We start from the raw sequence: 14646 nt of genomic DNA, 5'->3' as shown, positions 1-14646 counted from the left end.
AGATTAATTTTTTCCCTAAGTATTAGTTTTGAAACAGGCATTATATGCCAGGAATCTAAATGGCATATTGCGTTAATTCAATGAAATTATTTTCAGTAATTTGAAAGAATAGTTCTCATGTATAAATATAATATTTTGACAAGCACAGAAGCAGTTATTTAATTGGCTTAATAGATTAATTTTCCTGAAGATACAAAGTAATACCTTCTATGTCTGCAGTTTGAAGTAGTGGTAGACCATGCCCAGGGTGACATCTGGCTGCACAATTTGAGGGTGGACACACATCACAAGAGGAAAGGGAGAACACAAAGTGACCCATCAAACATCTGAAATACAGAACCACAGATACAGCAGTCTGGGGGGTAACTACCTAGACATTATGGTCTTGACACATTAGATGTTACAGCAACGGGGTTCGGTAAACAGCAGTGAATGTCGATGCAGAAAGGCACAGCATAACCTGGAAGAACAGACATAGGAAAAGTCAGGTGTTGTGGCTTCTAAAGGGTGTGTTTCGTTCTCAAGTCTAGCAAAAAGTGATAAGAAGATTTACTGAATACCAGTTAAAATATGCAAGAGAATAAGAATAAAATTATCTTAATTATGGGTATAAACCAAAGATTTTCTGATCAAGAAGGATTTTCAATATAACAGCTACTGGAGACATCGAAAGGGCAGAAGCAACAAATACCTAAATTGCAGGACCTAGTGGTTAGATGGGAGTATAACCAACTGGGATCTGCTGGAAAAAACAGTAGGACATAGATTGTAGGACAAATAGGACAGTAGGACATAGATTGTCTATTCAATTCTTTGAACATGCTAGCTACTGTATTTTTCTTTCACGAAGTGGAGGAAATTACACAGAAAGTAGCTATTTTAGATTTAATTCAAATTCTTTCAGAGGAAATGGTTGAGAATCTTAAAGTGGAAGTTAATTCAAGTGAGAGAGATCATAAAAATGATAAGTCTTCCACTCTTCGTTTAAATTGCAAATAACAAAATAAGGGTAATGGACTTCAAATAGCTCAGGGAAATGCAAGTATCTAAGAAGAGATAAGGAAAAAAGAAATACGCAAGATAAGGGCACAACAGCAAATTATCCTAACAGCAAGGAGAGATTAGAAGTACAGCAAAAATTAACATGATTGCATCAAGAACTCTTTAAACGATCTGAAAATCCAAAAGAAAACCATAAAAAGCAGAAATAAGGACACACATATGATGATGAGTGTAATGAAATAGCACAAACAGGGCAAAATAAAATAAAAATAAAATGCTGAAGCACAGAACAAGTCACAAGTTCCATGATAATATTCACATTCGATTCAAATGGGACAGATCTGTGCTTGAAATACTAATAACTTCTACAGGGGTACATATCAGAAGGCTACTGTTTTCCACAAGGATTATACCGCACCACAACAGATTGTCTCTTGGTTTTGATCCTTTTTTGCTCTCCAATCTCTCGATTTCTTACTGATGCTTTTCTTATCTAAGTCCCCCAAAAATGATTTCACAAGCTCAAAGCAAAGACAGTGGAGTTTCATTGTCACAGGTGCCCATCCCAGCCCCATTGACTTCAACTGTCCATTGTCATTACAAGGTAAGGCACACATACAGCCCGCTGAAATTAATTCCATGTATCAGTCTACTTCTGTCAAAGCTGTACATGGCCACACTAAATATTAAAAAGAAGTTCAAAACAAGATTACAAAATACCATTTTTAATTACACCTTATGGAGTACTTTTGTGGTTTCATCATATCCAAGAAAAGTTGTTAATATTTGTCAGTATCACAATGGAGAGCCACGAAGTTATAGGTAACATTCCGGATTGGTTATACCACTACTTACAAATAATTCTGTTGTGCCATGAAGATGAATATCTCCAGGCTAAAAGAAAGTCTGAGAATAGGAAGGATCAAAAAAAAAATCTCATTGAAACACTGTGGAAGCACTGTTATTTCCCAAGACTTTTTTTACACAGCTGTATAATTAAATTTACTGTGTTTTGTGCTTCTGTATTTTCTCTCATTCCTTCATTTTTCCAGACTATGAGAAGACTGTTGTGTCATTTACCAGAAAACAAAGTGAGAAAAAAACATAATTTGGGCCAAACCATTTTCCATCTGTTCAAATAATTCAAATGTCTAATTACACTGCCAAAAATAATTTGTAATAAACTTTCTTTGAATAATTTACTGACTGAAGAGCTACTATAATATAAGACAGGTTATAAAGTTTTACCTTAAGTTTCAATCTGACTCATGTGTTCACTTCCTTCACTGTTTTTGTCAACTTAAATACTTTTTTTTCTATCATTTCCAAATTTGGTCTGTCTTCATTTATCTTTTTTGTTCTTTGGTGGGTTTTGTTCATTTGTTTTTGATGTTGTTGTTGTGTTAAGGGCAGTTGGAAGTTATCCGGGACTAAAAGAAATTCGACAAATTACTCCTCACTTCTACATGAGAAGTTCAGTGTACCCACCCTAAAGGAAAATGTCACATAGTAAAACAGAGCTTATAAAACTCTTCTGATGATAATTAATGACAAACACTTTTTATATTTGAAAGAGGAGTTTTTCTTCTATACTGTTAAGCTGTTGTTTTAACAGTCCAGTCTACCTTTATTTTTAAATAATAGTATAGGTGGATTTTAAAATAAAAGTTCCCCAGCATTTCACCTACTGCTTTCATTTTGCAATATCTGGATTACTTTGAAACCAAACCAAACTGAAACAGAAAATAAGTTGCATTCTTTTTTTTTTTACTTATTTAATTCTGTTGTTAGCATTCATGGTTCTATCAATGCAGCGTAGTATGGAGATATCATGTAAAGGATATGACCAGCATGAATGCCTTACAAAATTATACTGTGTTGCCTACATCACCCATCACTGCAGTAGTCTGACATGGTCCTAATATCGTATGGTTTGGTGGGTTATCTCAACATGAACACACATGCACACGCACGCTCAAACATTATTAGCATACTTCTTAAGTTCTGTAACTACAGCAGCCTTTTTTTTTGTTTAACTCACTTCTCACCTATATAGACACCTTATTGTAGAAGCTGCCTATACAAAGCACTAAGATCCTGGTGATACTTCCCCAGCTGAGAGGGACAATCTCCAGTAAGGCACCATAAATGCCTTGAATAAAAAGTCCGTTTGATGTCCAAGGTTGCATATGAATACAAATACAAAATGAATGACAATTTTATAAATAGCAGACAATATGGATGTTTCCTGTGAGGGCAAAAACAGATGCCCACATCTCTCTGAAGAATGTCAGAAAATTATACAAGCAGAATGACAGCTTGTCATTTGCAGGGTAGGCTTAGACTGAGCTTTCAGCATATTTTTGTTGTCTACAATTAAAGAGAATAAACTTCTTAGGTACTACAGTCTGGGAATTGAGAGGAAAAGGCCATAAGTGCAAATGTGTATTTAAGAAACTACTATCTCTTATTTGTGTCTTTCTTGATAACCCATTTGGTGATAACCCTCCTCTTTCTTGATCACCGTCCTCAGTTTTCACGTATTTGAGTCATAAAATCTGATTACATGTTGCTAGGTAGCAAGCGGATAGGTCTAAAAAAATAATAATAATAAAAATAAAATATGTAATTGTAAAAAAACAGTTATGGAGGGGAACAAATATGTGAACAGATTATATTACTTTGAAATCTGGGCAAAAATAGAGCCCTCACTCCACAAACCTCCCCAGATACGTTGTTTGGGCAGATTAGATTCTTTTCTTGCTGGCTAACTTCTCTCTGGCCTTACTTCTGAACCTTCTGGCATGATGTCTATGGGGAAGTACAAGATTATAGCTTCATCCAAGGCCTGTCTGTCATGTGCCTGAGTCAGAGGACATCTGCAGTATGAAAGAAGACCAAAACGGTCCCAAAATTAAGGGACAAAAAAAGAGGGACTGCAGAAGAGTCTGTCATGCTCTCTATTATGGTTGCTGACTTTCACGTATGCAGAGAAATACACGCGTAATTCAGATGGCTTGTCAAGGGAAATATGATTGAATTATCTCTACAGCCCAGCTGAAAGGTGAAATGATGAGCAACCTGGAATTAAATTAAAAACCTAAACCCATTAAAGTATTCAGATTTCCCAGTCCAAGATAAAAGTGAAAACCTTTGAAATTAAGCAGTCTTCCTACCCTTATCTCAAGCTGAAGACGCTGCTGCTTTGGATAACACAAAGGAAGCCAGTCTGGATTATTGCTCATTTGAACACTGGTTTTCAAATGCACCACATTTTCCTCAAGAAATGAATGTTATTCATTTCAGCTTATGCTGGATATCAAAGTAGCTGTAGAAAAGGACACAAAATAAATTACCAGGCATCCTTTGATCCCAACACACTGCTCTGCTTCCCCACTCCAGAGAACAATGAGAAGGGACCAAATCTCTTCCTTATTCTCAGCACAGTGCTGCATATCCTGAGTCTTTCAAAGCTCATTCCTTTTCTGAAGAATGTCTTTATTCGTAAGTCAATAAATTTGAAATTCTGCATAAGATTTCCTCAAATGCAGGTTTTCTCACATGATCTCTCCCTTGCCTTCAGCACCATTCCTCTTAAAATGTAATTCCCAAGACCCACCTTGTCTGGCTGAAAGAGATGAACACATCTCTCTCTTTGAGCAATCAAACTCTGTTCATCCATCCCATCACAATGAAGTATGTTGCTGTACAGAAGTATTCCATTCTTATATGCAATATAAACAAGAAAATAAAAATGATTTTCTGTTTAAACAGGTTTTTATGTTGAGGCAGTTACACTTTTGCTGCATCTGAAATGAATCCTTGCCTGCTTTCACAAGGGCAACACCATACTGAATCACAGCCTGATGACTTAAAAAAATGGAAAACCATGTGATAAACTATATGATCTCACAAAGTCATATTCCACATAGAGTCAAAAGGGATTAAAATTGAATTCCTTAAATACAACAATAGAAAGCCCTTAATGTATAACAAAGTGAGACCAGTTCTCCTCTTTTTTGTTCATGTAATGCACTCACATCACTTTCATTATGCCTGTTTGCTCTCCAAGTGTACAAACACTTCAGGGCAGGCATTCTTCCTTTGAAATTTGCATGGCACCAGAATAATGAAGCCCCATTCCTAACAAGGGTCAGTGGAAACAACAGGAGCAGAAATATTTAGTGATGCTACTACTGTTACATTATTGGGGGGGAAAAAATGGCATTTTCCAGTCGCATTTTGAATACGTTGAAAATCAAAGGCAAGCTGTTTCATAGTCCCTGGTCCCTTCTGTCCCACAATGGAACCAACTCCATCCTGGAGTGACCAAGGAGCAATAGCAAACTTCTCTGACATGGGCAGTATCAAGGGACATAAAATCATCAGAAGGAAGCTAAGGGAATAAATAATTATTATCAAGCTTTTACAGTCAGACTTTTCCAATAATATTTGTAAATCACTTAGAAAATCTTCAGTGGAGGAAAGTTATTAAACTCCTCAAGCATTTGCCTATATGCCAGATAGCAATTTAGATATCAATGGAGATTCCCCCTGTAAACATTTTTTAAAATTAAACATAAAGCCTTTGTAATGGTATTACGCTTTCCATCATCAAAATATTATGCTGGTGTAGTTAAATTTTCCCATAGCCTTAGGTTCTGGTTCTCCAGAATTAAGTATTCCATTTCAAATCCACATATGGTATTTCAGTGATTTACACCTCTTCTAATTTTGCTAGACGTCAGAAGCCCTTTTAATGAGTGCTTGGAGGGTTTCATTCCATTATAGTTCCGGAGAAGCTGATGCTGCATTTTCTTTCAAATTCAAAAATTTAGTTGGCTGACATCCAGCTTGCAATCAAAAAATAATGAATTTTTAAAACTACTCCTTCCCAAGCAGAATCTCAAGAATGAAATTAAAAAAATACAAGAAATGTGTCAGATTTATACAAGTCTTCAGAGCAATTGTCCAAAAGACAAAGTGCATTGCTCTTTTGCTCATTGCACTATTTCTCTAAAATAGAACCAGAACCAGATATTTCTTTCATCTAATCAACTGAAAATATTAACAATTTCACATGCTCAGTGTTTCCAGTGTTCCTGCTATATTAAAAAACAAAACAAAACAAAACAAAACAAAAAAACTAAATGTGAACATAGTCTGAAAAAGCATCTATTTAAAGCGTGCTGTACTGCTTACTCTCTACTGCATTGGACAGGATGGAAGTGCAGAGTAGCAAGCATAGTCAAGAAATAACTGAAGATAAACAGGACTGGTTTCTCAGAAATGATGGCAGAGGTGAAACACTACACAAGGCATCAAGAGGCTGAAATTCTAGTCTTCATTCAATCACTGATTTTCTATATGTCTGGTTACAGCATTTCCCTTACCTTTAATTTCCAAACCTTGAACAGCCTTTGTAATGCACCCTATCTTCCATCCATCTTCTCCCTCTGGTGCCTACCTATTCTCACAAAAGAAAAGGTGCATCTCTGTACAGCTGTATACAAAGGGAAAAATAAAAACAACCCAAGAATGTTATCACAGACTATTTGGAGAACAGTGAACAGAGAATTACCCAGTTAGCTTATACCAGTTTTGAATGAGTTCACCTTTCTCCACCTTTTATTTGATTGCTTGCAGGAATTGTTTCAATTTTATAAAGATGACTTTCATAAGCTAAAATACCATTTATCATCATAGTGAAAAGTATATGACCATATGGCATATAGCTCGTGTATACTATTGATTAAGTGTCTCACTAGCAAGTTATGTTGTCAAGACCTGCTGAGGTTGCCAGGTGCTCCTTGTGAAGATTTTTGTAAACACATTTACCACCCACAGTTTAAAAAAATATATTTGTTTACTTGCTTAATACCATACAGTTCCAAACATCATCTGATCTATTAGCTAAATATTTATAAATAAAATAATAAAACAGTAGAATCTAGCGAGAGCAACAGTTTAACTAACACTCCACTCTCCTGTATATAACCATAATCCTGCCATCCTATGCAAGATGATTTCCTGTCCATTTTGGGACTAAAAGGACACTGATGTCCCCTTGATGTCCCCTTAGTTCTTTACAGAAGTCCTCAGGATATGTGACAGTTCAACATTTATACAGGAATTATTTTCATTTACTGAAGGGTAGGATTATGTCTTTGGATGCAGTGATCCTCTTTCAGGTCCTTTTATTACCATAGAAATATAAAGCTGGAAGGGAGGTCACGTAGCCCTTGCCTTCTCTTTTTTTTAATCTAAAAGGATCCTAGTTCATAAAATCTTTCTTCAGAGTTCATGTTTTCTAGACCTCTGACTGGTCTCAACCATTTCTTACATCTCTGCTCCAAAAGCTGCGTTCACAGTTGTTCCATTTTACTGAAAGAGAATTGCTTCTAAGGCAAAATGAAGTTTATTATTTAACTTTCCCTTTCCTTTTACATGTGTGTGTGTGTGTATGTGTGTGTGTATTTGACCAACAGTGGTAAATCCAACTATAATACAGATTTTTTCTAGTTCCGATGTTAAGCATGTTCCCTTTTAATGTGTATGCATAATTCACTAGCACATAGTTGTGTAACAGTAACACACTTTAGCATTCATAAACACTACTTCATTTTGTGAATCATGTTAAGTTACATTTTTTCATGATTTTAATGTGCATTCCTTCACTGTGGACTGGAATTCCCTTGATATAAAGCACTTTGCAAGTGATTTTTCTGTGTTACCACATGCACTAAAGATGAAGAAATGGAGTAATATAATTTTTACCACTGGATAACTGAGATAAATCTTTTCTTATGACTCGTTTAAGAGAGCAATGCACTAAATCAGTACATTTCTATTATTTTCATAAAATTAATATGGTAATTGGTCCTGGAATCATCATAACATCCTAAAACATAGACACAAATTAGGACATCATGACTGACTGAGACCATTTCTATGCAAATGCTTTTCAGTTCTTCCTGTTGTTTGCATTATTTTCTTTATATAATGTTACCTTGAAATGTATTTGACAACACACATCTTAAAAGGTACTCATTATCTAATGACTCTGGAGACTTCTTGGTTTAGTGAGCATTGAACTCTCCAGTCCTACAAATGAAAGGTTGGTCTTGGTGTCAACTACATCACTAAGTAAGTATACATGAAATACTAAATGGTAGTAAAGATCTCAACAGAACTCCTTATTACTTACTCTTCTCTGCATCACCCCTCAGCTGAATGCATTGTTCCTTCCTTGTAGGTCTCCCGGACAAATTCTGAAGTACAAACTATAGATGTTCTAGTGCTCATTTGGAACTAGCTCAGGTGACAAAAGAATATCACAAAATACTCCAGAAAAGTTATTGCAAATCTAGATTAAGGTCAGTAACATTCTGGCATTTTCTAACTCTGTTCCTTTGCCAGAGATCCAGTTCTCCCGAAGCATACATGACCTCTTCTAGAAAGGGATGTATTAGGTAGAGCAACAAAGTACAAGCACAGACATTGAGAATCCCTCATGCTGCATCACAGCAGGCTAGGCCTGTAGTAGTGGGCTTTTCCAAGTTATCTTCAAAAGCTAAATGACATTCTGGAAGCATAAGTACTGAAACTGGGGTTCTGTCTTCCAAAGAGACAGCACAGCAGCTCATTCTTATAATTTGCATCCTGGGATCTCAGTGCCTTAGCACATCAGCCTGGTGACTGCATATGGAGCTAATGTTTGTCTCAGATTCAGCACTGATTTTAGCAGTTCCTATCTAGTTGGCCGCTGAATTTAGGATTCACTTTAATTTTTCTTGGACATTAGTCAAAAGAAAAGAAAACAAAACATAATTGGAACAACAAGTGAAGCACCTAGGCTTAACAAGACTTTGGGGACAAATGCCACTTACTTCTAGAAACGGTTCTTCCACAGAGCAGCACATATTCAAGGCAATGCAGAAGTTCACACCGCTACCTGACGCTCTTCTCATTCTCTTGTTTGCTGAAGGAATTCTGTCTCTAAAGCTTTAAAAGATTTTCAGCTTCATTTTTAATCAAAATAGCAGGAAAAAGAATCCATCACCAGTGTGGAAAGTTTATCTTCTTCTTCAAAGTCACCTTTTAGTCTGGAAGAAAAAAAAAAAAAAAAAAAAAAAAAAGAGCTACTTCATCTCCCATAATTAGATTACAATGAAAAATGTGTAGCAAGCCCAATGGTAGTGATTATTTTATTACACGTTATAAAAATGCCAAAGGTTTTGTGTTGTATGGGGAGAAAATCACAATTTCTTCTAATGAAAAAAGCATCTCAGAAGAACCCCTGTAATGAAATTATTCCTGCAAGTCTGAATAATTCTGCTGTTTGTACAGCAAGTTTTCAACAATGGGAGGTCTGTTCATTTTTCTTAGATTAAAAGGTGTGAACTTGTTATGAACTTCTTTCTAATAGAGGAGGAAAAAATACCAAGGTCGGATATTAAAAATGCAACCTACTGGTTTAACAATGAAAATTGAATCTTCTCAAGACAGCTTTTTCTTTTCTAGACTCATTTTCTTCTGTTCCTGCCAGTGATCTTCTGTCTTCTTGAATCAGGATTCTGGTATCTCACAAGCCAGTATATTAGGTATGGGCATTGAACATTGGTACCTGCTTTCGTTGGGTTTGGAACCAGAAATCTGAGCTTTATCACTGAGCTTTAATGAATAGCATGAAGTATCCACTTTCAGTGCAGTCTACAGGAAATTCTTTTTAACAAAGTACCAGTTGAGCTGGGCTTGTCCCTTCTAACCACTGGAGAATAAATGCTCAGCACAAAGACTTCTGCAACAACAAGCACCGAGCAAATTTGCCCATTTATCCCTTCGTGATTCTCTGAACCTGTATTCTCACGTCTGCTGTGTCAGCAGTTTTGGAAGCAGTAGCGTGGAACAAAGCCTGGCTTGATCATGCAGCTCAGAACTATGCTACAAGGAGAGGGGGGGGGAAGAAGAAAGAAAGAAAAAAGAAAGTGTAATTCAGAAGATGGTTGAACTATCTTCAGTAAAAGAAGTGCTACAGCCCTTCAGAACCCTACAGACTGCCTGTTGTGACACACAGCCTTTTTTTGTACAGATCTTATATTCTCGCTTTAAGGCTGGACAAACTCCTTTCAGATACAAAAACAGTCACACATTTTCTAAATTACTGGGAAATAACCCAAGAGAGATTATAAACAATGTAATCCGAGAAGTTGGCTTGATGCCTCTGCAAAGGCTTTGATAGTGCCTCTTGGCTCCCGCCAACATTTTGAAAACAGTTACACATATTTTACTGGTAGCAATGTTTTTCCATGGTTCTGCAATCCCAGCATGGGAACATAAAAGTAACTGTCTCTTTCAAGGCATGAAACAGAAAGGAGCAAGCAGAAACTGTGTACAGAAGAGGGGAGGAGGAAGAACTGCAGTCTCAACCTCTGAGCATGATCAGAGATAGGGACCTGCACTCAGAGGTTTTAGTATCTTCTCTAGCTCTGCACTTTTCTTGAACAGGGTAGGGCAAGAAATCACTGGTCTGAACAGCTGTGAAGTTACCTGTTTAAATTAACTGTAAATGAAGGAGCCCAGAAGGCTGGAGCTCTGTAAAGGAACGTGCACACAATATGGGAGTCGGAGAGATGACGACTGACCTGGGTCTGGGAGCAAAGTGGTGTTTCCTAGATTTTATACCCAAGAATTCCCTTAACAATTCATGTGATTAAGGCTCGAATTTAGGGGAAAGAAGACTACAATGAAATCTGAATCTGGCCCATTAGCAGATACTTGCTACTAAGTATGCAAAGAACTTAGCAATTTGTTTAACTTGTGTCCAGTTAAGATGAAATAAAATTCACAATATGTTTAAACGCCTTTTCTAAATTGGGCTTTTACAACCTTTTCTGGAAGCAGTAGTAACAAACCATTCACCCCAGCAGTGAGAGTGATTGCCCAAAGCAGAGCTAGGGAAGGTTTCCGTTCAACAGAGTCTAAATCGCGGAGTTTGTTTGTGCTTCTACTACACATCACCCTTATGTATAAGAGAAACTGAAGTAAATACTTTCACTTACTTAGATTTTTGAATTCAACTTCTGATTCACTTTCCTTGTTCTTGTCAGATTGTCAGATGCATTCTGCTCAGAAAATAAATAAATAAATAAATAAATAAATAAATAAATAAATAAATAAAATAGATCAGTTGACTTAGCTCTGGTCCATGTGAAGGGAACATTTTAAAGTAGCTGGATAAAAACAACAAACCAGGACTTTTTTTTTGCCTCTCCCCTTGCCCCGTGGATAGGCAGTTCTTTTTAGAATAGCTTGTCCTGGGTTTTACACAGCAAAATGCTTGAAAACTCTGACCTACAGCTCACCACAGTATATTCACCACGAATTTTTTATTGACTTCAGTGGCCTTTGGATCAGAGTCTGCATTAAACTGTGGCTTTGTGTTTTAAGACAAATAAGAAAACAGAATTTAAAGGGACACGTTGTTTCAAACAGACTTGTTCAATTCCTTAGCAACAATTTAAGAAGTCACAAGGGAAATGAGTTTTTATGGTCTCATCATTTCTTTGATGTAAAAGTGCACACTCCATCTTTCTGGCATTTCGTTCAACAGACTAGCACAAGAAAAAAAGAGCCCCACTGTGCATAAAGAGAATAAAATATGTTCAAGAAGAAGAAACAGGAAAAGAGATTCAGGTTAATACGAAGGTCAACCTCTTTCTGTGTTTCAAATCTGCACTTTGCCGAGATCCTAAAGAGAAGTAAAAAAAAAAAAAAAACAGCTTTAATCTTCTGTGCTGTCATCATTCAGCTGGAGAACTAAAATCCAAACAGAAATGTTTTGGCTGATGTCAGAGTTGTGAATTGCTGGTAAATTTTAAATTATCTGTCCCGGAAATACTGGACCTGACATGACACGCACCACAGTTTATATTAATAAATTAAATAAAAGTGCCTCATTAAGGGTATCAACTATCTCCATAGAAATCCACAGTCCCCAGACCACCTTCCCTTTCTCCTCCCCTTGCCCCTCACAGGGGGAGGCATGGGGCAGGCTCAACCCCCATCACCCTACAGATCTGGGCCAGATCTTCTCCTCTAGCTGGAGAAGCTAGCCCACCTCCGGCCGCCTTCCACCGCTCCTCTGGAGCAAATCCCAGGAACCAGACCTGGTCTGGTGTGGTCCCACAGCTGACAGACTTCAGAGCCCTCCTCCTCAGCGTGCGCTGGCTGCTTTGCTCTGGCCAGAGGCTGAAGGTGCTCCCTCAGGTCGGGGGACCTGCAGACCCCTGGATTTTCTTTTTTTTGTTTGGTTTCTCTTTTTTCTTTTTTTCCACTTCTTAAAACAAGAAAACAAAACCGAGTATAAGAAGATACTATTGAGAGCATGACCTGACAGGACTGCTGCAGAAACACTTCATCAGCTACTTTGAGATTTAACTCAAAATGTTTTTTTAATGCCAATATTTTATTCATCCCCACAATTACCTCTTCTTTGCAGGAGAACTGCTAGACAATTTCAGTGCCTGCTATTTATAACCTATCAAAGGTAAAAGTCAGTTCTCTCAATCACATAGAGCTGGTTTGTTTCACCACTAGTGGTAGAAAGAGTGAGAATTATCTCTTCTGCCTAGCTGTATTCTTTTCCACCTTAAAAAAGAATTAATATATAAAAAAAAGGAGAGACTGATTAAAAAAAATAACACCCACATCTATCTTCCGAGTATCGTACTATGTGGGCTGTATTACATTAGATTAAAAAAAAAAAAAAAAAGGCAGGCAAAAATCTGTATGTGCAGCTACACAAGGATGAGGAAAAAGGGTTTCACATAGACATAAGAATTTCCCCATTATTGAAAACTCTGAACCTGGAAATGATAATTGCAAGTCTAGGAAAAAAATGAGTAAATGTTACCTGCAATACTATTTAATAGCTAAATGCTAATAAATGTAATAAATCATAAGAAGCTGTTTGGCAGTTTCTCAGAGACATGACAATAAAAAATAGTATTCCATGATTTCTTTCTGCTCCGTGTCCGCAGTGTTATTTTTCCATTTCTATTCTTGTATAATCATCTTGAAGAGAGCTATTTCATAAATTCAGAGCCCCCAATTTTGAATTTTTATCTTTCTTTCCTGCAATATTACCTTTTGTTATACTTCCCTAAAAGACAAAATTTTCTATTTTTTCATTTTTTACTGGGGTGGGGGAAGGATAGTCCACAATTAACAAATATTCTGCAAGTAAAAGCACAGCCTAGGGCATCCCCAGGAAGGAGAAAGCCTGAGTTCATACTATGCTTCTGTTTTCCAGCACATGGGAACAGCTTCATTATGGAGTAGAAACAACTTTAAATGGACTTGGAAAGGTGTTGAGAACAACTGTGGCTGCTTCTACTCCATAACTGTCACCCCAAACATTCCATCATAGTTAAGTGAAAAGATGACAGTGAAATCACTACCTGTGTGCTGAATACCAAATGAATAGGAGTGACAACATACAGCCACAACATTTTATGAAATCCTTACTACAGGAACAGGAACTTTTGCCTTGTGTTCAGGCAAAAGAACCTAGAGAATTTGTCTTACACTGATCCAGATGTAAAATATGTTTCATTTAGCATGCCCAAAGCCAACTGTGTGCTCTGTATGAGTACGCAGCTCAGTGCTGTGTTACGTTGGTCTTAAGCACCTTTGGAATTGCATTCTGTTCGCTTTCATTTTCCTTCTTCAGAATGGTGGTGGTTTAACTGGGACTTCACCAGTTCAGGTATTAGATGGCTCCCTGTCTGGTGCCATCCTAGCAGAAAGGTTAGGTAAATGCACCACCAGCTGCAGTGATTTTTAGAAGAAGGAATAAGCAAAGTCACAGGTTGAGATAAAGAGTAGCATGAGATTACAGCATCGGAAAGAAATCTGTTTGGAATAGAAAACAAGAAATATCTCTCCACCATGAATAAACTTTACATTTCAATCTTCTGGTTTAGTGCCTTTAGCTATCATCTGAGGCTTCTTGTTCTGCTGAATATTTTTGCATCAGAATTCTGCAGCCTAATGTCTTTTCAGTATCAATTTAAAGTTTTTCTTCAGCCTTTCATCCTTTAGTAACAAGCGTAGACACAAACATATCTGTTCAGCTTCTCCTTCCTCAGTAGCTCAAGTGCAATTTATACTTTTGTTTATTCAATTACCTGCCCCTCCAGCATATTTAAATGATGTAGCTGACTGGATTCATTGTGAAGAACGTTGAAACTATTTCTAGCGGAATGTTTACTCAGTGATTAGAGAAAAGCTTTCTAATATTTGTATACAAAATGTTCTCGTGTGAAGGTGGCACGTTTAAGCTTTGAAGAGATTATAATCATGTATCATATCCCTCTAGTTAAAAAATTCATGGGTGCTCTACAAAAACATCAGGAACTAGTATTTCTCTGCAGCTTTGGTACTTAATTAAATGCATCGCGTGAGGGTGTGCAGGGGGTATGAAGAATACGGACTTTATAATGCAGGCAGTACCCTGGAAATCGCAGACACCTGAACTGATGTGAATAATGGACTTGTAAGTGGCTGTAGGATCTGCTGCCTCATCCCAGGAATTGCACCGCTATTGATTTCCTGCCCACGAACCCGTCTCCCCTGCCCTTC

The 14646-nt window shown here is 37.1% G+C and overlaps 1 long non-coding RNA gene across 1 annotated transcript in view; it reads right to left on the bottom strand.

Annotated features, from left to right (window-relative positions):
- Window positions 1–2747: 2747 nt before the first annotated feature.
- The window catches only part of LOC118169048, a 47467-nt gene continuing 35568 nt past the window's right edge, over window positions 2748–14646 (bottom strand). Inside the window, exons 5-10 of the long non-coding RNA XR_004751900.1 lie at window positions 11064–11126; window positions 9475–9945; window positions 8892–9107; window positions 4179–6469; window positions 3086–3881; window positions 2748–3038 (exon numbers count right to left, since the gene is read on the bottom strand). This is a non-coding gene — a long non-coding RNA (uncharacterized LOC118169048). The remainder of the gene's footprint in view (window positions 3039–3085; window positions 3882–4178; window positions 6470–8891; window positions 9108–9474; window positions 9946–11063; window positions 11127–14646) is intronic.

This window comes from Oxyura jamaicensis, chromosome 6 (assembly GCF_011077185.1).
Source record: "Oxyura jamaicensis isolate SHBP4307 breed ruddy duck chromosome 6, BPBGC_Ojam_1.0, whole genome shotgun sequence".
Lineage (NCBI taxonomy): Eukaryota > Metazoa > Chordata > Aves > Anseriformes > Anatidae > Oxyura > Oxyura jamaicensis.
This window is presented reverse-complemented; position numbering and strand designations above follow the sequence as displayed.